We start from the raw sequence: 26,099 nt of genomic DNA on the forward strand, positions 1-26,099 counted from the left end.
TATATATATGTGTATATATATGTATATATGGTACTTGTTTCCTAGCACGGCCACAATCGCATTGATCTTGTGCCCTTAATAGTGGTATGCGATGGCCCTCGACGCGATGGACCCGATTTCCCATTGAAATGCATTAAAAAGTTAAAAAATCGTGTCGGTCGCGTCGCATGCGGCTAAATAAGCATTAAATGGTCCCGACGCGATGGCCCCGATTTCCCATAGGGAACAATGTTAAATGGCTCAATTTACCCAAATCAACAGGGAACAATGTTAAATGGTCCAGAAACCCCCAAAAACACCCCAGAACAGTGAAATGGCCCCCCAAAATTAGTTAACGCCACCCCACGATCAACGTGAACCCGAAGCGTGGCGAGCGGCGGCGGTACGCGTCCTCCGACCTTTTCATACCCCCACTATCCACGTCGGCGTGGAGTTGAGAATAGAATAGTGTGGCGAGCGCGAAGCATGGCGAGCGCAGCGAGCTCTGCGAGGGGACGCGGATACCTTTACAGGTAAACGCGTCCCCTCGCGGGCTTCACAGGTGTCCGCTTCGCCACGGACACCTGTGAAGCCCGCGAGGGGACGCGGATACCTGTGAAGGTATCCGCGTCCCCTCGCGGGGCTCGCTGCGCTCGCCACGCTTCGGGCTCGGTGGCTCGCTGCACTCACCACACTATTCTGTTCTCAACTCCACGCCGACGTGGATAGTGGGGGTATGAAAAGGTCGGAGGACGCGTACCGCCGCCCCTCGCGGGCTCGCTGCGCTCGCCACTCTTCGGGTTCACGTTGATCGTGGGGTGGCAATAACTAATTTTGGGGGGCCATTTCACTGTTCTGGGGTGTTTTTGGGGGTTTCTGGACCATTTAACATTGTTCCCTGTTCATTTGGGTAAATTGAGGCATTTAACATTGTTCCCTATGGGAAATCGGGGGCATCGCGTCGGGACCATCGCATGCGATTTTTTAGCACGCATGCGATGCGACCGATGAGATTTTTTACCTGCGATGCCCCCGATTAGAATCGGTGTGGCCGTGCTAGGAAACAAGTACCGTATATATATATATATATATATATATATATATATATATATATATATATATATATATATATATATATATATATATTGATCCAATACTGCCGGCACTCATAAATAATTGTCCACAACTTGCTCAGGTGCCAGAATACTTGTAGAAATAGCGTCTAATATCCCAATCAAGAGATAACAAACGGCACTCAGAGACGTCCAACAGGTTTAAAAGGCTTTAGTGGTACCCTATGTTTCTACCACTAAAGCCTTTTAAACCTGTTGGACGTCTCTTAGTGCCGTTTGTTATCTCTTGATTGGGATATTGGACTCTATATATATATATATATATATATATATATATATATATACACACACAGGAAACCAGAAAGACTGGCACTCTGATGCCTCTCAATGGGGTAATACAAACTTGCCTGGGTGCCTTATCCCGTCACACCGTTTCACCGTATCACAAAACAAATGTATATCTCAGAGATAGAGCATCACTCCAGGGCTTGTGAAAACAATATCATATATTAAGGTCCACGCCATTTCGGGCCAAGGTCCGTCTTCAGGTCTTTGTGTACTGAAGACAGGCCTTGACCCGAAACGGTGTAGACCCTAATAAATTATATTGTTTTCACAAGCGCTGGAGTCTGGTACCTCCTGCCGCATCTGTCTTGCGGATCCCTGCTCTCCCAGCTCCTGCTGCTTATTAAAAAAGTGACATTCGGAAATTGGCTGCCCCCATACTGCAGACCGTTTCTAAGGTTGCTAGAGGAGGCTGCCGCCTCCTCTAGCATCCTCAAAAACTGTATTTCGTATGGGGGCAGCCATTTTCCGAATGTCACTTTTTTTATAAGCAGCAGGAGCCGGGAGAGCCGGGACCTGCAAGACAGAATCCCCGTCAGGAGGGGCAGGCGGCAGCGGCTAACTATAGCCCAGCAGCCCCCATGGCGCCCACACCTTCTCAGCGCCTCCCCACCACCGCGGGGGCTGCATGGTTATAGTTACGCCACTGCCTGGAGTGATGATCTATCTCTGAGATAAACTATATATATATATATATATAGTGTATGTATGTGTATATGTGTATATATATATATATATATATATATATACATACAGTATATAAACTTTTGTTAAAACATTTATTATGAGAATATGTATTAATAATTGTAGTAGTGCTGGGATTATTATCAGTCCGGGTATGGCTCATTAGGTAGACAGCAACTTGGTCGACAAGCATTAGGTCGACACCACTAGGTCGACATGACTGAAGGTCGACACGGAGGAAGGTTGACATGACTGAAAGTTGGTATGGGTTAGGTTGATAGGGTCATTAGGTCAACATGCATTAGATCGACATAGGGAAGGTCGACAGTCAAAAGGTCGACACATTGTGTTTTGCACTTTTATGTCCCAAATGTCGACACAGACACTGAAACGTAGCACCGCGTCCCCTCATGGCTTGCACCTCGCCATACTTTGGGCACGGTGCCTCACTACACTCAGCACACTATTTTATTCTACCACCACGCCCTAGTGAATGGTAAAGCATGAAATACCACCTATCGGCAAATGTCGGCTCAAAAAAAAATGAAAAACCCTGTGTCGAACTTTTGACTTTCAATCTTCCCTATGTCAACTTAATGCACGTCGACCTAATGACCATGTCGACCTAACCCATGTCGACCTTCAGTCATGACGACTTTCATGCATGTTGACATAGTGGTGTCGACCTAATGCTTGTAGACCTGGTGACCGTATCCCATCAGTCCATATAATGCCTGACATTCATTTTTATCCACTCCTGAAATGGACATGGCCGCAGACGGAGGGGAGGGGCATCAGATGGAGATGGTGGGACCGAGAACCACTACCCCTGTTTTTGTCATTTTAGCGATGTGCCTGAGCAGCTTGGCAGCCAGACTCCCTTCCCTGCAGTGATAGATGCCATGCGCATGACTGGGGTGGTACACCTGGCAAACCAAGGTGAGTTCAGGGAGGACAGAGACCTTTCCATGATCACCAGCTCCCCCTACCTACCCCTGCCCATGGGACACTGCAACCTGCAGGTGGGCCAAGTGACAGTCTAAAATTAGCGGGACTGTCCAACTGTAACCAAGACAGTTGGGAGGCATAAGTGGAGCCAGACCATAGACCATATTGAAAATAATGGGGTCTGCTGGCAGCAGCGTAAGGATACTTCTGCATTGCACTTTTATTATTTATATTTAAGAAAACAAATGGCTTGGTAACTATGCCATCAATACTTACAATGAATAAAAACAGATTATTGTCCAAACCATTAGACATATCATGTATACAATAAAACAAAAGATAGCAGCAGTGGTAAGCATCATCGAGCTACAAAGAAACAAATATCTGTGTTCAACTAATTAAAGACATCCAAAATACAGAACTTCCTGTACTCTAGTCTCTGTTTTATGTAATTATTAAGTTTTTTATATAGCTTATACATATCCCACAGCACTTTACAGAGAACATTCACATCAGTCCCTGTCCCAGTGGCGCTTACAATCTATATTCCCTACCACATGTACACACACAGACATTCTAGGGTTAATTAGTTGGGAGCCAATTAGCCTACCACTATATTTTTGGATTGTGGGAGGAAACCAGAGAACCAGTGGCATAGCTTTGTTTGGGGCACCCCACCCCACCCCCCCCCGCCGTTAATGGGGGGGAGCCCCCCCTCTCCCCCGGCTGCCCGTGCCCCCCGTGCCCCCTCCCCCCATTGCCGCATGCTTACCTGTCCGTGCGTCCTGGCTCCCCTCCTGGCTTCAATTAATTCTATGCAGACGGACCACAATAAAATGGCCGCCCCCATACCGCAGACAGTTTCAGAGAACAGTCTGCTTTATGGGGCGCCCATTTTATCGTGGTCCATCTCCATAGCATTGATTGAAGCCAGGAGGGGAGCCGGGACAGGTAAGCCTGCGGGGGATGGGGGGCGGGGGGATTACTATAGCACCGCAGCCCCCCCCCCCCCCCCCCCCCCCCCCGGTGCCCCCATATGCACATATGAATGTTTACATCATATATAAAAACTAGGTGATTCATCGCGCCCTCCGGGCGCTCTTCACACCGTCGTAAGGGGCTTCGCCCCATTTGAAGTGGAAATATGTGTGAGATGTAGTGTAATTTGGTGAATAATGTTCTGAAAGTGAATTTGAGTGACAGCATAAATGTTTAGAAATGAAAGTGCATATAATTGCAAAGGTGGTGTAGTCTGTGATAGTGTGGGGAGGGGGGTTGGGAGGCAGCGTTTGTGTCTTACCTGGGAGCGGACAGAGTTCGGTGTGAGCGTCAGGCAGCGGGTCCCCTGGGCGGCAGGTAGCGTTGTTTGGCTGGGAGTCAGCTGGGAGTGTCAGGCAGCGGGTCCCCTGGGAGGCAGGTAGCGGTGTCCGGGTGGGATTTTTTGACTGTCGACCTTGCCTATGTCGACCTAATGCTTGTGTCGACCTAAACCCATGTCGACCTAGTGGTGTCGACCCAGTTGTTGGAGACCAAATGACCACATTCCCTATGTGCTGGGCACAGACAGGTCATAAAAGAGGTGCTGCAGAAGAGTAAATGTGTGCACGGAGCTATGTGCTGGGCACGGCCAGGGCATGTAAGAGGTGCTGCAGCAGCTTCCCCCAGCAGAGTGTGCCGGAGCTATGTGCTGGGCACGGCCAGGGCATGTAAGAGGTGCTGCAGCAGCTTCCCCCAGCAGAGTGTGCACGGAGCTATGTGCTGGGCACGGCCAGGGCATGTAAGAGGTGCTGCAGCAGCTTCCCCCAGCAGAGTGTGCCGGAGCTATGTGCTGGGCACGGCCAGGGCATGTAAGAGGTGCTGCAGCAGCTTCCCCCAGCAGAGTGTGCACGGAGCTATGTGCTGGGCACGGCCAGGGCATGTAAGAGGTGCTGCAGCAGCTCCCCCCAGCAGAGTGTGCACGGAGATACGTGCTGGGCACGGCCAGGGCATTTAAGAGGTGCTGCAGCAGCTCCCCTAGGGGCTGGCTGGCAAAGTCTAGCCTGGGGGGCATGCACAAAACACTGGCCCGTGCCCAGGCAGACTTCCACAAGGCAACCTAGGTGCCTGCCTAAGACCCAGGAGGTCCCAAAAGGCCACATAAAGATATCTGGGCCATACAAAACATTCCCAGAGGAGCAATGTGCGACTATCGCATGAAGTTATGACATCCTGTACCCACCGGGCCCCTCCACCAGGTAATTAGTACCACCCCTCTCTTGGCATAGCTGCCCACTCCATTACAATCAATGGGCAGCCAGCTACCACTGTGTCTATGTACCACCACTGTGTCTATGTACCACACTGTTAATGGGCACGTGTGTTTGTGTAAACTATATATTTTCTCTCTCACCTTTACCTTACTCTGTGTGCAATGGATGGGGCCGGCAGGCGGCAGCTGTTCTCTGCCTATGGCTTCAGTTCCTTATGGCTCCTCAGTTCCCCCAGCCTAAAGGGAAGGGGGCGTGTCCCAATCGCGGCTAATTTGCATACACCGCAACCTCATTAGCATCGACCACGCCCCCTTTCTGTCGCCGCGCGAGGGATCCTGTTTCCCTAGTTTAAAAGTACAGAGGTATGGTACCGGGTTTTATAGGTGTAAGAGAGCCTGGGACAGGCGGGAGTAGAGCACTTCTGTATCCAGTGGCACTGCACTGACACACACACATCCTCACTGGCGGCAGGAAATGCAGACAGGCTGGAGTGGAGAGAGGCACAGACAGTGGGTAGGGACACGCACCTGCTGCACTATTCCTCCATGTCGGGCTGGGGTGCAGGGCGGGCACACTTCACCGCTGACTGTAAACATGTCAGCGAGTGTTTCACAGCTCAGCGGACTCACGTGCCAGCATTTTCGTGCATATTTCCTGCTGCCTAGTTCTGCCAATAACGCAGCCCATGTTGCAGCTCTGAAAGCCCAGCAGCCAGCCCAAACTGCTGAGAATGGGACTGGCCTGGGGGGCATCTGTCACTCTGCCTCCCGGCCCAGGTGCCCTCTCTGGCCGGATGTCTGCCCAGCACCCGGTGCCCACACACTTCCCCGCCCGCCTGGCAGCAGCTGCGGAAAGTTACATGTAAGTAGTAGCAGCGACCTTGTGTCCGGCCGGGCGGTGTATATATATAGCTGGGAGCAGATGGTCCGCAACAGCCTATGGGGGAGCCATGCGGTGCCCTGTGCCCGCCTTCTGCTGGGCGGTCAGGGGATGAGTGTGTTGGGGGAGGGGTTGTGGGTGGTGAGCAGCCGTGGATGGAGTTAGTGGGCAGGCATGGGGAGTGTTGGGCGAGGAGGGGTGTGTGCTTGTGGAGAGCATGTAGGACGGAAGTGCGGAAGTGCCTTGCTTCTGCAGTGTGGCTGACGGTGGATGGGCCTGTCAATCACCCGTGAAACCCCGCCCACCGTTTGCCACACTGCGTTGACTGACAGATCTGGCCAAATATATAAGAGATGTACAGGTTTTCTGAAGGCAGTCAAAATGCCGGTGTTAGTATACTGAACACCAGCATCCAGACCACCGGGATATTGACTGAATCTGGTTCCTCATGTGTTTTAAAGTAGTCTGCAGCAGATTTCAGAGATACCCGCCAGCACAAAGTCTCCATAGAATTCTAAGGGGCTGCAAGGTCCCCCTATGGATCAACACATAACTTTTCAGAGAATGTGCCCGATACGATGGGCTATTTTTTGTAAACAGAAGCCCATTTCTATGGGCCATGCGTATGCCAGGGGACTCCTGGGCCATACACCAAGAATTAAGTACTTTGTCTTGACAAGCTGACCCAGGAGGTAATTAATCATACACATCAGTATTAACAAATACAATATCCCCCCCAACGCACCTATACCATACATGCCGACTTTTTTAAACTCCTCTCCGGCAGTCGCATTAATTATTGTGGTCCGTGGATGGGGGAGGGGTTAAAATGACACGAAATGCCGCGATTTGCAGCATTTTAGCCCCGCCCCCTCTCTGCGGACCTGTGAAATTCTGACATTTTTACCGCGGGGAAGGGGGGAGCAGGGACTGTTGCTACAATGCGGGAGACTTGCCCACCTTCCTGGGGGGCCGGGAGGGGGACACGATTTGCGGGACCCTCTCGTCCATTCCCAGAGGGTAGGCAAGTATGACCTATACCGGTATCACAAATATATACAATGCGTACAGACGTGTGTACATAGACATGTTTTCCTTCAATGCTAACACAGAGTGTTTGTTCTTGGTTTAAATCTCTGAGGTCTATGTATGATGAGAATTTGTTTATTTCATGTTTGAAAAAAAAAGAAAATTCCTACAGTACATAAGAGTTTCCAGATAGAGTCTATCACATATGTACGAGCGGGTATGCAGACAATAAGTTGCTGAATCATTCTGCCGCCTGACCTGACAACTGAAATGACATTCCTCTCATTCCTTATAAAAAACAAACAATTGTATCAATGCAGAGAAGACTGCGAAATTAAATAGCGGCTGTGAAATGAAATAGCTTCCCTTAAATCCTTATACGATCTAAAAACAAATATTTAGATGCATAGCTTTATCTAGTTATAGGAATGCTGACTGAATTATCCCGATTGTGAGGCATCATATAATAAAACTTATTCCTATCTACTGTAGATACTTCGGGTGGGATGTTCTAACATGCGATGACCTGTATCGCCAGGTACCGCATTCTTAATAACCGCATATGCTCTAACATATGCGATCATTATCACAAGGGACAGCTCTTGCGATAAGAGCTGTCCCTTGCGATGCGGCTCCGGCTCTGGACTTCTGGGTCTAAGACCCGGTAGTCCATCTGCGCATGCACAGAGTGCCGGGTCCGGCCGTGGGGCATGCTGGGAGGGATCCATGATGGATCACTCACACAGCGCTGCGGTAAAAAGCCCATAGGCTTCTGCAGGGAATCGCCACCTTTTGCATGTAGAGGCAGAGGATGACAGCATAAGGCAAGGGAAGGCAGAGGGTGGCATGTAGAGGCAGAGGGTGATGCGTAAGGCAAGGGAAGGCAGAGGTTTGCAGGTAAAGGCAGAGGATGACAGCATAATGCAAGGGAAGGCAGAGGTTGGCATGTAGAGGCAGAGGGTGATGCGTAAGGCAAGGGAAGGCAGAGGTTGGCATGTAGATGCAGAGGATGACAGTGTAAGGCATGGGAAGGCAGAGGTTGGCATGTAGAGGCAGAGGATGACAGTGTAAGGCATGGGAAGGCAGAGGTTGGCATGTAGAGGAAGAGGATGACAGTGTAAGGCAAGCGTAGGCAGAGGTTGGCATGTAGAGGCAGAGGATGACAGCATAAGGCAAGGGAAGGCATAGGTTGGCATGTAGAGGCAGAGGATGACAGTGTAAGGCATGGGAAGGCAGAGGTTGGCATGTAGAGGCAGGGGATGCCGCGTAAGGCAAGGGAAGGCAGAGGTTAGCATGTAGAGGCAGAGAATGACGTGTAAGGCAAGGGAAGGCAGATGTTGGCATGTAGGATCTATGCTATTTGTGCTTTACTCAGGTTGGTGCTCGGTCAGACAGAACATTGCCATTTGCCAGTTGTGTTAATTCACAGACAGCAATGAATCAAAAAAATATACAGAATCTGTTACTTAGAGGCAGCAAGTGGCTGTGATCATCAGCAAAGATAGGTGACAGGACTCTTCTATCACAAGGTCAGCCCTGCCTCCCTAATCTTAACCTGCTCTCTGTACTGCGTCATTCCACTGATTAAATGGTCCTTCAACCTATGACTGGTCTGGGAAACAGTGGCCCCCTAAGTCCTCAGAGCCTAGTGCACCTGATGCACCAGTGCTCGTTCCACCTCTGGTCATTATTATGACATAGGTTTTGACTGATTCAAGCTTGCAATTTAAGCATACTTTCAAGACACTCCCTGAAATAGTGGCAATCTCCCTGAAGAATACAGACTGTATGCACATTAAAGGAAACACTGAGGAGAATATTAAAGGTGTGTGCTGATTTACTGGAGCCATGTTCTCCCAAATAGGATATGTATTGCATTACAAGGTGTGCCTGATCTTTATTGAGTAAAACTATATATTGTTTCAGAACATCGGTGTCTATTTACTAAGCCTTTGAGAGATAGTGGATGGAGATAAATTAACAACTAAATACCTCATAACTGACTTTTTTTTTATTAATCTTTATTATAATTTTCTTACATACTTTACACAAGAAGACATACCGGTTCTCCGTTCTGCATTATATCAATAACTATGATCAGGTCAGCAGGTTTGTAAACCGTACAGGCGAAACCGTACAGGCGGACAGGGATACCGTGTAGAGACACACATACATTATGCACATATAATTAACATATTTGCAGTGGTGACCCCTCCGAGTTCCCTTACTAAATACATAAGGCCTTTTCTTTGCTCGCTGAGTAACTGTGTTGCGCCAGGTGCATAAACCATCTTTTAACTTCCTCTCGGGGGGGGCCTGGGCATCTTTTTAGTCGATTAGGCATCCATTATTGAAAAGCTCCCGACAAAACACGGCGTATATATTGTGAAGTGTATTTTTTACCCTCTATATAAACTATTTTGATGCTATATTATATTAATTTATTTGTTCTTATATTTTTATGAGCTTTATACCAAGTGTTATAAATAAAATCACAGCACAACCTGGATCCTGGAAAAAAAAAAGATATAAGTGCTAATGTGTAAGCTTCCAAATCTGTGAACTATTTCTATACTGTGTTGTGTTTATTTATATAATATTTACGGCCATCTGGCCAAGTGCTATTTTTGTACATATTATTCTATACCACTATGCGTCTGTGCTAATTACATTATATTGAGGCTTCCCAGCCGTGCCATATTTTTTCATATTTATTAATCGTGTTTCTACTTAAGTGAACACATTTTTCCTGTTCCACCGTGTAGTTGAGAAGGGATATCCAACCATGAATATCCGGGTCTGTTTTTGCCATCCAAGTTCTTGCTATTATAAAATATAATATTACTAGGTGATTCATCGCGCCCTACGGGCGCTCTTCACACCGTCGTAAGGGGCTGCGCCCCCTTAATTTGTGAACGTTTGTATATGAGAAATATGGTTAGAATTGTATGAAAGATACCCTGTATTGCAACTTAGGTGTCCGCGAATCACGGGAGGGGGGGTCGCGGAGGGTGCCGCGAATTGCAGGAGGGGGGGTCGCGGGGGGTGCCGCGAATTGCAGGAGGGGGGGTTGTGGGGGGTGGATGCTGCGAATCGCGGGAGGGGAGGGATTGCAGAGAATCGCGGGAGGGGGGTCGCGGGGTGGGTTGCCGCAAATCGCGGGAGGGGGGTTACGGGGGCGGGGGTTACGGCGAATCATGGTAGGGGGGGTCGCGGGGGGTGTGCCGTGAATCACGGGAGGGGGGGTCACGGGGTGGGGTGCCGAGAATCGCGGGGGGGTGTGTGTGTGCCGTGAATCGCGGGAGTGGGGGTTGCGGGGGGGGGGGTGACGCGAATCGCCACAAGAAAAAATCAACACAGAAAGGTCAACACATGTAAATGTTGACATAAGTGTGGCACTTCATTGGTGTCCATGTCGACACATGAGAATGAATATGAAAACATTCAAAAAATGAAAAAAAAAACTTCAAAAACTCATGTCAACCTTTTTCATTGTCGACCATAGCCATGTCAGTGTTTTCCATGTGCAATTTAATTCTGGAGCTGCCGCGAATTGTGGGGGGGGTGCCGCGAATTGCGGGAGGGGGGGTCGCGGGGGTGGGTGCCGCGAATCGCGGGAGGGGGGGTTACGGGGCGGGGTTGCGGCGAATCATGGGAGGGGGGGTCGCGGGGGTGTGCCGTGAATCACGGGAGGGGGGGTCACGGGGTGGGGTGCCGAGAATCGCGGGGGAGGTGTGTGTGTGTGCCGTGAATCGCGGGAGTGGGGGTTGTGGGGGGGGGTGACGCAAATCGCCACAAGAAAAAAACAACACAGAAAGGTCAACACATGTAAATGTTGACATAAGTGTGGCACTTCATTGGTGTCCATGTCGACACATGAGAATGAATATGAAAATATTAAAAAAATGAAAAAAAAAACTTCAAAAACTCATGTCAACCTTTTTCATTGTCGACCATAGCCATGTCAGTGTTTTCCATGTGCAATTTAATCCTGGGGCTGCCGCGAATTGCGGGGGGTGCCGCGATTTGCGGGAGGGGGGGGTTGCGGGGGGTGGGTGCCGCGAATCGCGGGAGAGCGGGGTTTATGGGGGTTCCGGTGGGGGTTGCCGCGAATTGCGGGAGGGGGGGGGTCGCGGGGGGGTGCCGGGGTGCCGCAAATCGCCGGAGGGGGGGTTGCGGGGGGTGTGACGCGAATCGCCACAAGAAAAAAATCAACACAGAAAGGTCAACACATGTAAATGTTGACATAAGTGTGGCACTTCATTGGTGTCCATGTCGACACATGAGAATGAATATGAAAATATTCAAAAAATGACAAAAAAACTTCAAAAACTCATGTCAACCTTTTTCATTGTCGACCATAGCCATGTCAGTGTTTTCCATGTGCAATTTAATTCTGGAGCTGCCGCGAATCACGGGGGGGTGCCGCGAATTGCGGGAGGGGGGGTCGCGGGGGTGGGTGCCGCGAATCGCGGGAGGGCGGGGTTCACAGGGGTTCCGGTGGGGGGTTGCCGCGAATTGCGGGAGGTGGGGGGTCATGGGGGGTGCCGCGAATCGCGGGAGGGGGGGTTGCGGGGGTGTGTGACGCGAATCGCCACAAGAAAAAATCAACACAGAAAGGTCAACACATGTAAATGTTGACATAAGTGTGCCACTTCATTGGTGTCCATGTCGACACATGACAATGAATATGAAAAAATTAAAAAAATTAAAAATAAATCTTCAAAAACTCATGTCAACCTTTTTCATTGTCGACCATAGCCATGTCAGTGTTTTGCATGTGCCATTTAATCCTGGGGCTGCTGCGAATTTAGGGGAGGGGGGTGCCGCGAATCGCGGGAGGGGGGTCGCAGGGGGGGTGCCGCCAATCGTGCAAGGGGGGGTCGCAGGGGGGTTCTTTTTGCCGCGAATCGCGGGAGGGAGGTCGCGGTGGGGGTGTTTTTTCCACGAATCGGGGGGGGGTCACGGGGGAGGGTTTGCCGCGATTCACGGAAGGGGGGGTCGCGGGGTGGTGGTTATGCCGCGAATTGCGGGAGGGGTCGTGGGGGGGTTCTTTTTGCAGCGAATCGCGGGAGGGGGGGTCGCGGGGGTGTTTTTGCTACGAATCGCGGTAGGGGGGGTCGCGGGGGAGCGGGTGTTTTTGCCGCGAATCGCGGGAGGGGGGGGGCGCGCGGGGGGGGAGGTTTTGCCGCAAATCGCGGGAGGGGGGCGCTCACCTGGTGGCTGTGGAGTAGCAGTGCTGGGCAACATGGGAAGGCAGTGGGTGTCTGGCACTGTCTGTGGGCTCACTGGGCTGGTTCTCTGTCACATACCTCCCAACATGACCCTCTCCAGGAGGGACACAATGCTCTGTTTCTAGACTTCCCCTTAATGTATGATTGCCATCACCTGTTTTAAACAGGTTAATTTCTCAGAAAGGTGTTCAGCACAGATGAAGGCAATCACACATTAAGAGGAAAGTCCAGGAACAGAGCGTTATAGACACAGACACCCACTTTGAGTGACAGATGTAGCCAAATATATAGGAGATAATAACCAGGGCATGAAGTGGTCATGCAGAGGTGGGGGAACTCATTCCTCTATGCCACCTAATTACACCCCCTCCCATCCCTCCATTAGGCAGAGATTGGGCCAGTGGTAGGGTTTTTGGCATCCCCTGCAAAATAGAATGCTGTGTAAATGGAGGTGTAAATGTTCCACCTGATAATTAGTGGTGGTGGAACTCAGTTCCACCCCGTTCCCCCTCACTTTAACCCCTGATAATAACCTTGGCCAGTGAGCACAGTTCCACAGTATAAACCTTGAGGTCTGACTTAATTCTTCCATTTCCCACAATATTCAGAACACAGACTTTAAGGGTTAATATTTCTCTAGGTATCCCTGTTTCAACCATGATCCGTATAGCCTTTTCCCAAAACTCAGCCACTACTTGACACTCACATAGTAAATGTAGAAAGGTATGATCGTAGGTGGGTAGCCTAGCGCTCACCTCTTGTGTAACCCAGTGGTGTTGCAGCAGTTTTGAAATGAAGTATAAGAAACGTGATGTTCCTTTAAGAGGTTTATTAGATATACAAAAGATAGTAAATGCGCAATAAAATATGCAATGTAACCCCGTCTAACCAACCAGGAGCTGCTGCACGGTGGTATTATTGCAGACTGGATGGCAGGGGGGCTGAGATAATTCTGTGAGGGTGGTGGGGGGTATTGCCCCTGTGATAGAGTCTCACAGGGAACTGGGTGGCAGTGGTAGAGCCGTACGAGTATGCAAAGTACTGGATGGTATGTACAGGCTATCACTGTTTGTGGGGGAATGCAGGAGATGAAAGTGTAGGTCACTGAAAAAGTGTCCGGTGACAGCAAGGCAGTCAGTTCGTGAGGTCAAGGTGAGAGGGTGAGTGTCGCCGGGTGTTGGCGTCCCAAACCACCCGGTGATACACTACACTCTTACCCGATACCTGGTCTCGTTGGTCTAGGTCCCACGACGGAGGTCTGTCAGCAGACTTGTGCGGGCGGGCGGCAGCAGTAGCACACCGCTCGACGGCGTCTTCCGTCACTTCTGGGTTCAGCTGCTAAGCTTACGCCCGGAGTGTCAGAGTCAGCCGGAGCTGTGTGGTCTCAACTCCTGTTATGGAGGAGACTTGAAGATGGAGATGGAGATGTGGCGAGTGTGGCTGTGTCCAACGCGTTTCGGCCGCTAACGGCCTTTTTCAAGGATACAAAAGTGCATTCGTGGAGTGGGTTAAGTAGGGCGGTGGGTCACGCCTCCAGGGTTTTGATAGGTAAACTCAGTAATCACTCAGGTGCGTTGTGACGGCATCGAGAGTGGGTGTGTCTGTCACTCGCTGCTGTAGTAAAGAAAACTGTCTATGCTCAGTGTTTCATGAGAAGCAGGGTATATATTGCAAGGTTATGATTAAAGGGATATGCAGTATTCATCCTAGGTGCCCATTATGAAAGTCGATGTTCAGGCCATTTGGTTGTAGGGTTTTTAGAGTAAAAATCCAATACAACTCTCTTTTGTTCAATAATTCTACATGATCCCCCCCCCCCCTCCAGTTGATATTGGGTGATTCTATGGCTTGGAATGTGAGTCCCTTTGGGTTTGATCCATGGGATTCAAGAAAGTGTAGTGAGACGCTGTGTTTTCTGTAACCAATTTTAATGTTTCGGATATGCTCGTAAATTCTGGTTTTGAGGGGTCTGATTGTCCTCCCCACATATTCCAATCCACAGGGGCATCTTAGAAGGTAGACAACCCCTTTGGTTTCACATGACAGATGTTGTGTGAGTTTGAATGTATCTTTAGTGGTGCTTGAAGTCCAACTGTCAGTTCCTTTGGTCGTTATTTTTGTAAGGTTTTTGCAGCCAGCACATTTGTTGCAAAAGTAGAATCCCTTCCTATCTGTCAATCTTGTTTGTATGAGTTCCTTAGGTTTGATATGATTTTTAACCAATTTTTGCCATATCAAACCTAAGGAACTCATACAAACAAGATTGACAGATAGGAAGGGATTCTACTTTTGCAACAAATGTGCTGGCTGCAAAAACCTTACAAAAATAACGACCAAAGGAACTGACAGTTGGACTTCAAGCACCACTAAAGATACATTCAAACTCACACAACATCTGTCATGTGAAACCAAAGGGGTTGTCTACCTTCTAAGATGCCCCTGTGGATTGGAATATGTGGGGAGGACAATCAGACCCCTCAAAACCAGAATTTACGAGCATATCCGAAACATTAAAATTGGTTACAGAAAACACAGCATCTCACTACACTTTCTTGAATCCCATGGATCAAACCCAAAGGGACTCACATTCCAAGCCATAGAATCACCCAATATCAACTGGAGGGGGGGGGGGGGGATCATGTAGAATTATTGAACAAAAGAGAGTTGTATTGGATTTTTACTCTAAAAACCCTACAACCAAATGGCCTGAACATCGACTTTCATAATGGGCACCTAGGATGAATACTGCATATCCCTTTAATCATAACCTTGCAATATATACCCTGCTTCTCATGAAACACTGAGCATAGACAGTTTTCTTTACTACAGCAGCGAGTGACAGACACACCCACTCTCGATGCCGTCACAACGCACCTGAGTGATTACTGAGTTTACCTATCAAAACCCTGGAGGCGTGACCCACCGCCCTACTTAACCCACTCCACGAATGCACTTTTGTATCCTTGAAAAAGGCCGTTAGCGGCCGAAACGCGTTGGACACAGCCACACTCGCCACATCTCCATCTCCATCTTCAAGTCTCCTCCATAACAGGAGTTGAGACCACACAGCTCCGGCTGACTCTGACACTCCGGGCGTAAGCTTAGCAGCTGAACCCGGAAGTGACGGAAGACGCCGTCGAGCGGTGTGCTACTGCTGCCGCCCGCCCGCACAAGTCTGCTGACAGACCTCCGTCGTGGGACCTAGACCAACGAGACCAGGTATCGGGTAAGAGTGTAGTGTATCACCGGGTGGTTTGGGCCAACACCCGGCGACACTCACCCTCTCACCTTGACCTCACGAACTGACTGCCTTGCTGTCACCGGACACTTTTTCAGTGACCTACACTTTCATCTCCTGCATTCCCCCACAAACAGTGATAGCCTGTACATACCATCCAGTACTTTGCATACTCGTACGGCTCTACCACTGCCACCCAGTTCCCTGTGAGACTCTATCACAGGGGCAATACCCCCCACCACCCTCACAGAATTATCTCAGCCCCCCTGCCATCCAGTCTGCAATAATACCACCGTGCAGCAGCTCCTGGTTGGTTAGACGGGGTTACATTGCATATTTTATTGCGCATTTACTATCTTTTGTATATCTAATAAACCTCTTAAAGGAACATCACGTTTCTTATACTTCATTTCAAAACTGCTGCAATACCACTGGGTTACACAAGAGGTGAGCGCTAGGCTACCCACCTACGATCATACTGTATTTCTGGGAGTTTGGACCACTCCAGCCCAGCAGCCCCCTCGCTACAAGAGGTATTTAGCGCGAGCACTCACCCCCTTCTCAAATGTAGAAAGGTACCAGGATCCCTTTTACACTTGGGACATACTAATGAGGTCAATCCACCAAATTTGGCCATCCTGGTTGTCGAGAGGTATGCTCTATGGAGAATAAATAACTGCACTTGCTGCACTCAAAGTGCATTAATGGCCATTTCAACTAATGACATGGCTGCCTGCCATTTCTCCCCCCTCAGCGTCCCCACCTCTTTCTCCCACCTCGTCTTCACCTTTACAAAATAATTGCTAGGTTTTCCCTTACCAATACTTTTTTAGATCCTAGAAACTATTTTTTTTTTACTTGGCTTTTTTAATTTCCTGGGTATTGACCAAACAGTGGGGGGCACCATGGAACCGCATCTTGAGTGCACTTCTCAACTGCAGGAAGCGGAAAAAAATGTGTCCGTGGCAGGTTAAACTCCTCCTTCAACTGAAGAAAGGATTTAAGTCCCCATTCCATATAGATTTGACTTAAGATTTGACTTCTATTGGATGGTCCGGGTGTATAAATTCATGTTTACAACTTTTATTGGCTTCTTGCCATATTTTAATGGCCTTCATGACCAGGGGGGGTCACGAGCCATAGTATGTCCCTGTAAAATTTGAGATACTGGATTAACGCCAGGGGTTGCCGAGTCCACCAGGGCAGCAATTATGTCACTGCCCTGATCTCCGACCAGCCACAGCCTCATTTGTGCCAGTTGAGTTGAGACATATTACCCTCTGAAATATGGCAGCCCCAGACCTCCCTCTCCCTTTTCCTGCATAAGGGCTTTAAGGTGGACTTTGGGTCGTGCATTCTTCCAAAATAAAGCATGATAAAACACTATTGATTTTCCTGAAAAGTGAATCGGGGAGATATATCGGAGACTGCTGTATTACGTATAAAAATTTTGGAAGTACAACCATTTTCAGCAGGTTTATACGGCCTGTCACTGTTAAGGGTAGTTTTCTCCATGATTTGAGTTTTTTACCCAAATACTCCATAAGAGGCTTGATATTTAATGGTATAAACTCCTTTGGGTCTTTAGATATCCAGATCCCCAAGTGCTTGAATGTTGCCACATTTTAAGGGGAGGAGATGGAGTAAAGGAACACTAACTTATCATTTTCTGAAAAGATATGTGATTTGTTCCAATTTATTCTTACCCTCGAATAGTCCCCGAATTCATCAATTATTCTTAAAACTAGGGGTAGTGATGTAGCATACTCAAATAGGTATATTAATAGGTCATCAGCAAAAAAGGATACTATGTCCCTCCTGTCCCCTACTTTGAGACCACTAATGTTCGGATGTGTTCTCAGAATACATGCCAAAGGCTTGATGCCAGGGCAACCTGGCCAACGCAAATGCCGGTGAAGTCCAACCGTTTACGGTTACACAAGCCATTGGGTTGGTAGTTGGATCCATTTGATAAAGTTGGGCCCCAGTCCAAAGCTTTGATCGTGTCGAAGAAAACCACCACTGGGTCCTTATCTTTTTCAAGTGGCATCTGCAAATGGCAAAACAATTTGCGTAGGTTCAGACAGGTGGCCTTACCGGGCATATACCTGGTCTGGTCTGGGTGTATTACTTTAAGAATGTGTTTATTTAATCTGGCCACCAATATTTTAGCCAATACCTTGGCTTCGGAAGACAGAAGGAATATATGTCTATAGGAGTCTACCTCACAACTGTCTTTACCCTGCTTCAATGAGACAATTATTTTTGCCTCTGTCATTAAGGATGGGATACTTTTATCCTCAAAACAGGAGACTAGAGTCTCCAACAGTGTGGGGGTGAGGACATCTATGAATTTTTTATATACTTCCGATGGAATTCCATTGAGTCCTGGCGCCTTTCCTCCTGGCAATTCCTTAATTGCCAGCCTCACCTCCTCAATACTTAAAGGAGCATCAATATTTATGGCATCAGAAATGCCAAGGGATGGTAAGTTTATCTTTCTGATATATTTGCTAAATTCAAGCTGATTGTGTTTTAGTCTGGAAGTGTATAGTTGTCTAAAATATTTCTAAAACTTCCTCGCCAGTCTGTATGGTTGTTTACTAAGTTCCCATCTTTCTTCTTAATGTTACTAATAATATTGGAAGGCCTTACTGCTTGTACCAGGTAGGCAACGTATCTACCAGGTCTGTCTGTGTATTGATAATTTTGTTGCATATGTTTTAACATTAATCTCGCATTCTCTTCCTTCAGTATATCCAACCATGCCCCCTGAGCAGCCAATCATTCCTGTTTTAGGGAATCTGTTCTGGTTGTCAAATATTTTATTTCCAGTTTGGCACTCTTTTTTTCTGACTTTTTTTAAGATGGCAGCAAGGAGATGATTGCTTGGTATTTTATCTCCATATACTTTGTTTCTCTCCAAAGCTTAGTACACAGACCCCATTGTCTGTTGTTGTTATTATTATTATTATTATTATTATTATCACCATCATTTTGCAGTATGTCAACTCTGTTATTACCCAATTTTACCATGTACTGCTACCTACCAAACACTGTAATTTCCATGTATCTCCATACTACCCCATCACCATCACCTACCCCCTAAGCTACAGTACCAGCCCATCCTTGTCCTGGCTGGATGGCAAAAGTTAGTCTGTCTGGCATTATAAAAGCACTGGCCCATGAGTGGTTATCTATCCTTAAACTAACTACATTGTCAGTATCTATTTTTGAACCATGAACACAAATAGAACGTTTAAGGCCAGTGCAAGTTTTCTAGGTGCCCTAGGAAAAGTTACTTAACACTGACCCTGCTCCCCCTTCATTGGGTGGAATCCCTGGGGTAGAGCGCCATACCTCCCAATTGTCCCAATTTTGGCAGGACAGTCCCTTTTTTCACACACTGCTTTGCCATCCTTTCCAGGGGGGGATTGAGATGAAAAGTGGGGACATAGCTCATGTTAAAGTGCAAACCCTTGATAATTCTCACGGTGAAAAGATAATTGGGTGCCTGTAAAAGCTGGATTAAAAATTGTAGGCTGCTATTCAATTATGGCATCAATGTTTTTTGGGCTATCTAATTCGGTCACCTGGAAAAAAATATTCCTACAAAAACACGGTATTAGTGAAACCTTTGTGTTTTTTTCTTGGAAAACCCTGTTTTTGGGGATTTAGCTTCAGCTTATCAGGACCCCGATATTGTTTAAATGTATAAAAGTATATATCTGAAAGCACTGTAATTCCCCTTTTAAGCCAAAGGGGCAGATGTATTAAGCCTGATGAAGAGTTAAATTGGAGCTAAAGTAGAAGGTCTCCAGCCATTCAACTACCAACTGTCATTTGTCAAACATACCTAATTGGCTTTTGCGTTCTCACCTTCTACTTTATCTCCACTTTATCTCTTCACCAGGCTTAATACATCTGCCCCAAAGTCCCAAGTCTGACCTGGGATTTGGAACATAGAGCCAAACTGTGCAGACACAGGAAAGACCCCTTCAATGCTGCTGGTATTCCAGGTTTACACTGCATGTACTGCACACGGATGCAATACCATCCCTTGGTTCTCTTGATGCTTTGAACAGGACCCCAGTTGCCCATTCACACTCTCACCTAACCTGTGTTCTTACCGAGACCAAGGCTGCAAGCTGCCTGGGTTGGATTCCTGGCTCACTTTTGCACCAAGTTGTGACCAGGGTCAACCCGTTAATAACTGTGTGTAAAAGCGGTATATCATCAAGAACTGTTACCATTTGAGGAAATTTAAGAAGTATGAATTTGAATGGTGCTATTCATGGCTTCTATGTATTTCTGCATAGCACTTCCTGTATTTTGGAAAGCTTGAAGTTTATTAAGGCAGTTAGCAGCGGTATAATCTACATCACAGTATCACAGCTTTTAGTTGTGATAAGGTGTGGCATGTTTTACATGTTTTTTAATGTCATCCCGTCTAATGCTTTGCTTTTACATTTATGCTGCCAGTTTGTAATGATTATCCTCCTAAAAGATGCCATGACTTGCCTGCAATTGCTTTTTCTGCTATGGTAGGCTAAGTATCTAACAGAGATAAGATGAAATACAGTAATTGTACACCAGCCTATTTCAATTCATACAAAATAAAAATCCGCTGTATCCTCAATTCAATTCAGCATAACCCACTTTAATTTTAAAAGCTGATATGGATCCACAGAGGAAGTCTTCTTACCATCCAATAATGCTCCTGAAAACAGACTGTAAACTAATGGCAAAGATTATAGCAAACAGGGATCAGTGCATAGTGGGAGAAGTTCTTACTGATCACCAGCTGGGCTTTGTGACAGGCTGTCACTCGGTCAAAGAGGTCAGGATGGCAGTCATCGCAATTAACATACTCCAGACAGATTGGGAAAACCCTGGTATTCTTCTAAGGGTAATTGTGTAGTTTTACGGCGGCAGTTACGTAGTCAGCGTAGTGTCCCTGTCAGAATGAGCGTAGTGTTCCCGCGGCCAGCATAGTTAAAAGTAGAGAGGCCTTTTCCCACTAGACATTACTCCCTTGTCAACATTCCCTGACTTCGCTTCACTGCAATCCAGATTTTCCCTCCCAAACCATGTATTCTATCAGTACCTCCAGCTTCGCCATTTCTACAACTCTCTCCCTCGACCAATCCCTTCCCTTTCCCGCTCCACATTCGAATCTCTTTGCAGAAATGCTCACCTAACAAAAAAGCTCATATCCACCATCTATCAAATACTCTTATCTCATAATCAACCGCTAAAAGAGACTCATGAACTAGCCTGGGAAAGGGAAACGGGAGAGACCCTAAGTCCTGCTACCTGGTCTAAAATTAGAATGGCTGTTGCAAAGAGCTCCATATCGGTTCGAATCAAGGAAAATGCATATAAAATATACTTTCGATGGTACATGGTCCCCTCCAGACTGCATACTATTTACACCACATCCCCCGACTCTTGCTGGAGAATGTGTGGCCAGAGGGGAGCTTTTCTGCATGTTTGGTGGTCCTGTCCTTCCATCCAGAATTTCTGGAGGGAGATCCACAAGCTGATAAAGAGTCACGGGAACTCAAATGCCCCCATCTCCATTTTACTCTCTATTACTTAGACCACTACCTAAAACCTCACCACCAACTCAAAAATTAATAAATCACATTCTAGGAGCAGCAAAATGTCTCATTGCTGCAAATTGGAAATCCTCTTCACCTCCTTCCATAACTGCTGCGATTAACTCTACCTGGGCTACCTATAAAATTGAAAAAATCACCTCTATCCTTCATGATACCTCCCTTAACTTTATCAAAATATGGTCACCATGGACAACCCACTTCATAGCCGAAGCCCCGTTGACTACCCTGTAATGCCTTTTTATCCCTGACACTGCTTTGTTGACCGTCGACAGCTCCTCTAGACCCTTAATTCTCCTCATATCTAACTCTCTACCCACTTCCCTTTTCCACACTTTCCTTTTTACAGTCTCTCCCCTCTGTTCTAACTCCCTCATTCCTCTTTACTCACTCTTATCCCCCGCCCCCCTCTAGCTAAACCTCTATGCTTCCAATAATAACTTAACTGCTTGGAATGCTCAGGACTCATATCTCGCAACCACCATAGCACTCTCGCGAATGGTTACTCCATCGAATGTTGATCCTGTCTTCTTCAGGCATATTACTGTCAATACCATGATAATACATGTCTTCCTGTAACTACTACTGCACCCATTTCATGTACAGTATGTTGATATGTGTTTAAAACCAAATAAACAATAAAAAAAAAAAAAAAAGTAGAGTAGTGTTTCCGTGAGCGTCCCTGTCAGAATAAGCGTGGCTTAGTGTTTCCACGGCCGCTTAACATAGCCAGTGTCCCTGTCAGAGCCAGAGTACTATTCCTGCGGCCAGCGTAGTCAGTCAGCAGTACGCAGTAGATTGTATCAGTTACGGCTGCCGACAAATTAACCATTTTTAACCTGCCGCAGACGGAGGAGGGGTCAGTGAATTTCATGCAGCTTCACCACTTTCTCCCTGAGACCAAGACGTGTCCTAATGGCCATCCAACGCGATCCAATGTGAAGGAGCGGATGTGGCGCTGCCACATAAGAAGCTGCGGCAAAAAGGTTAGCGTCCGGGCTGCACATCGGTTTCGTGGATGCCATCTCACGTCATCTCTCCATTTATAAAAATACCACCGTGCAGTATAACAACCTTATGCGGGAGGCCTGCACCGTGGACCTAATGTCGCAGCCCCAACGCCGGATTGGCGATCCAGGGAAAATAGTTGAGGTGGACGAGAGCCTCTTGTACAGAGGAAAAGTCATGTGGGATGCATGCTGCCTCAACAGTGGCTGTTCGGAGGCATTTCCAGAGACACCGGTGAGTGCTTCATGACACTTGTGGAAAGATTTGACGCCAGCACCCTGATGGCCGCAATCCACAAATACATTGAACCAGGGATGACTATATACTCGGAATGCTGGCGTGCATATAACACCGAGCAGCTCGAGCAGGCAGGGTACCACCATACATGGGTGAACCACCGCTACAATTTTGTTGATCCGGAGACTGGGGTTCACACCCAAAATATTGAACGCCTTTGGGGATCGTGTAAGTGGCGTAACAAACGTCAAAGGGGCACTGCGCGTCAGAATCTGGACTCCTACCTACAGGAATTCATAGGGCGAAAGACTGTTGGTGCAGAAAACGCTTTCCAGCGTATACTTTATGCCTTAACTCTGCTCCCACAGGCTGACAAAGCAGACGACACAGATGCAGACACAACTGCATCCACTTCTGCTGCAGTTTCTGTCAATGCAGAATCAGAAGAATAACTGTTTCGTTTTTTTCTTTCTTCTTGATAATTTCGATATTAATGTACTTTGTTAACTTGCTTTCTTCTTATTATTATTATTAACTAAAATCCAGTTACCGGTTAACACATGTCGTCATCACTGTCTCAGATGTTTGATATGGCAGGTGTGAATGTGTTCCTGAAACACCCCCACTATCCACGCCAGCCGGAAGCATGGTGAGCGCACGCGTTACACATCCTCCCGACCTTTTCATACCCCCACTATCCACGTCGGCGTGGAGTTGATTTTATAAAGTGAGCCCGAAGTGTGGCTAGCGGACACAGATTACTTTACATGTATTCCGTGTCCCTTCGCGGGGCTCGCTGCGCTCGCCACGCTTCGGGCTTGGTGGATTGCTGCGCTCGCCACACTTTATAAAATCAACTCCACGCCGAAGAGGATAGTGGTGGTATGAAAAGGTCGGGAGGATGCGTAATGCGTCCCCTCGCCACGCTTCGGGATGGCGTAGATAGTGTGGGTTTCAAATGGAGGCATTTGCCAGTATGTAACATGGAGCACTGGCAAATGCCTCCTTTATTGTGCATGAGACGCACTTGCGTCCACACCCCCTCTTTGTGCAGGAGACGCACACGCTACTGAACCCCTAACCCTGTCGGCAGGGTTGCTGTACCCTGCCGCAATAGTTACTCAGACACAGAAGCGTATCAGACGCTTCTACTTCTCAGACGCTCCTGCGTCTCAGACACATGGAGCGCCTCTTCGCCGGCGCCCACATGATACCCTCTCCGCCGGAGAAGGGATCATGCGGGCGCTGTGTGAGAGACGCTCACTAGGCTTGCCAGGGACGCCGGGAACAGAAATGCACCTCCCGGCATCAGTACGGTGAAAAGCTGCCTCACAGGGACACTACGCTGACTACGTAGGGTTGCCGCGGAGTCACTAAGCTGACTACGCTAGGCCACCGTTGGGCTACGCTGGTAACGTAGCTTAGGCTGCCGCCGTGAAACTACACAAGTAAGGCAGCCGTTGGGCTACACTAATAATGTAGCTTCAAACGTAGCATAAGCTGCCGCCGTGAAACTACACAAGTACCCTTCTGAGTCTTGATGCCAATAAGGTGTTTGACTCCATATCATGGGATTATATGTATAGGATGCTCGAGTTCAGGGAATTTGGAGAGACATGTATACAGTTTGTCCACTTCCTATTTAAGAGACCCTATATATATATATATATATATATATATCCTCATTAATGGAGATAGGAGTGAGAGAATAGAAATGAAAAGAGGTACTAGGCAGGGATGCCCCCTCCCTATATATCAGATCCCAAATCTTCGGTCAAAAGACTGCTGCAAAAATTGGAGGAATTTGGTAAAGCTGGCAGCACACAGACACAGGCTGCAGACTGCACAGCAGACGGCCGCAGGGGTAACACAGACAGGCCCTGGCCGGGCTGGGGCCCTTCAGATCGCCGGGGACCGTCACACATGTCCCCCTTGACCGCCCCCCTGTTGCCGGCCCTGCCTAGACCAAAAGGGAGGGTTAAGTTTCCAAATTTAGAGGGGTATAGAGTAGCGGTTTTTAACTATGGGCTGCATGGCTGCAGGCCCCCAGATAAAATCCACCACTGTAGTGAAGCCAGATGCAGTCTGTAATACTGCACTGGATTCACTGTGACTGGTAATGACTTACTATTGGAAGGCTGACCTGCCAGTCACCAAGGCAGTCCCATTGGAATGTGTTCCCTCCCTCCAGGACACCTCTATATAGGCTGCTGAGCGGCAGCCTATAAAATTGGGGGTCTGTGCATGTGCAGTACCTATGTCAGTACTGTTCATGCACTGGTCCCGGGGCCTGTCATCTGTGCAGACGCCGAGGCTGTGATTTCACTTCAATGCGCTGTTGCCGATGCAGCCCATAGAAGCTGGCCGCATGGGCAGTACAGAGGTCGGTACTGCGCATACTCCAGTCCTGGCCCCTGTCATCATTGTACAGGTGCTAATAACGCTGCGTCGGCGTCCAGAAGGGGCAGGGGGGTTACCGGCATCGTGGGCTGCAGCAGCCCCTCTCCTACCATAAGGTACAAGTCACCACTGCATCTGCACAAAAAGAGCGTGGTATACTATTCAACATAGACAAAAAAATAAGTCAAATCCTCCATATTATTGACATTTCTAGATAACCCAGGATTTCAGGTGGGAAAAGCTACCTACCCCTTTACTAGGTGGAGAGATAAGGGTATAGATTAATTGATCTATGACCTACAGCCAGGCTAATGAATAAACTGAAGGGATATTTGCACTAGACCATGGGTCCTCAAACTGCGGCCCTCCAGATGTTGTGAAACTACAAATCCCAGCATGCTTTGCCACAGTTTTGCTATAAGGGAGTGTTAAAACTGTGGCAAGGCATGCTGGGAGTTGTAGTTTCACAACATCTGGAGGGCCGCAGTTTGAGGACCCATGCACTAGACCTTTATTTCATACAATCCCAACATTATGTACACAGGGTAACAAAATATTTAAAGAAGATTGGGATTATAGCTTGGATAGGCAGCTATCACAATCACATCCTACAAAAAAAGCTTATTCGGTACTTGTTTCCTAGCAGGGCGCACAGTATGCATTTAGCGTACTGGGCCATTCTCCGTAGTGAAATCGCATCGCATAGCATGTATAGTGCTGTGCAATGCGTGCAATGCGATGTCCATATTAAGTGCACAGGAGTGCTTATACAATGAAATATCGCATGGGATCGCATGGCACCAAATGCGATGCAATGCAATGTTTCATTGTACAAGCACCCATGTAATGAGATGTGATGGGTGCTTACTATGAGATGTGATGCAATGAGATGTGATTTGTGCATAGTATTACATGTGATGGGTGCTTACAAATTGTAAGCACCTATGGCATTGTTTTGCATCACCCCCAGTATCAACAAAGCGAGCCCAAAGCGTGTTGAGCGCAGCGTGCCCCGCGAGGGGATGCGGAATGCATGTAAAGTATTCCATGTCCCCGTGCGGGGCTCGCAGCGCTCGCCACGCTTTGGGCTCGGTGGCTCGCTGTGTTCGCCACACTATATAAAATCAACTCCACGCTGAGGTGGATAGTGGGGGTATGAAAAGGTCGGAGGACGC

This window comes from Crinia signifera, chromosome 3, assembly GCF_055691185.1.
Source record: "Crinia signifera chromosome 3, ASM5569118v1, whole genome shotgun sequence".
In the NCBI taxonomy this organism is placed as follows: Eukaryota; Metazoa; Chordata; class Amphibia; order Anura; family Myobatrachidae; genus Crinia; species Crinia signifera.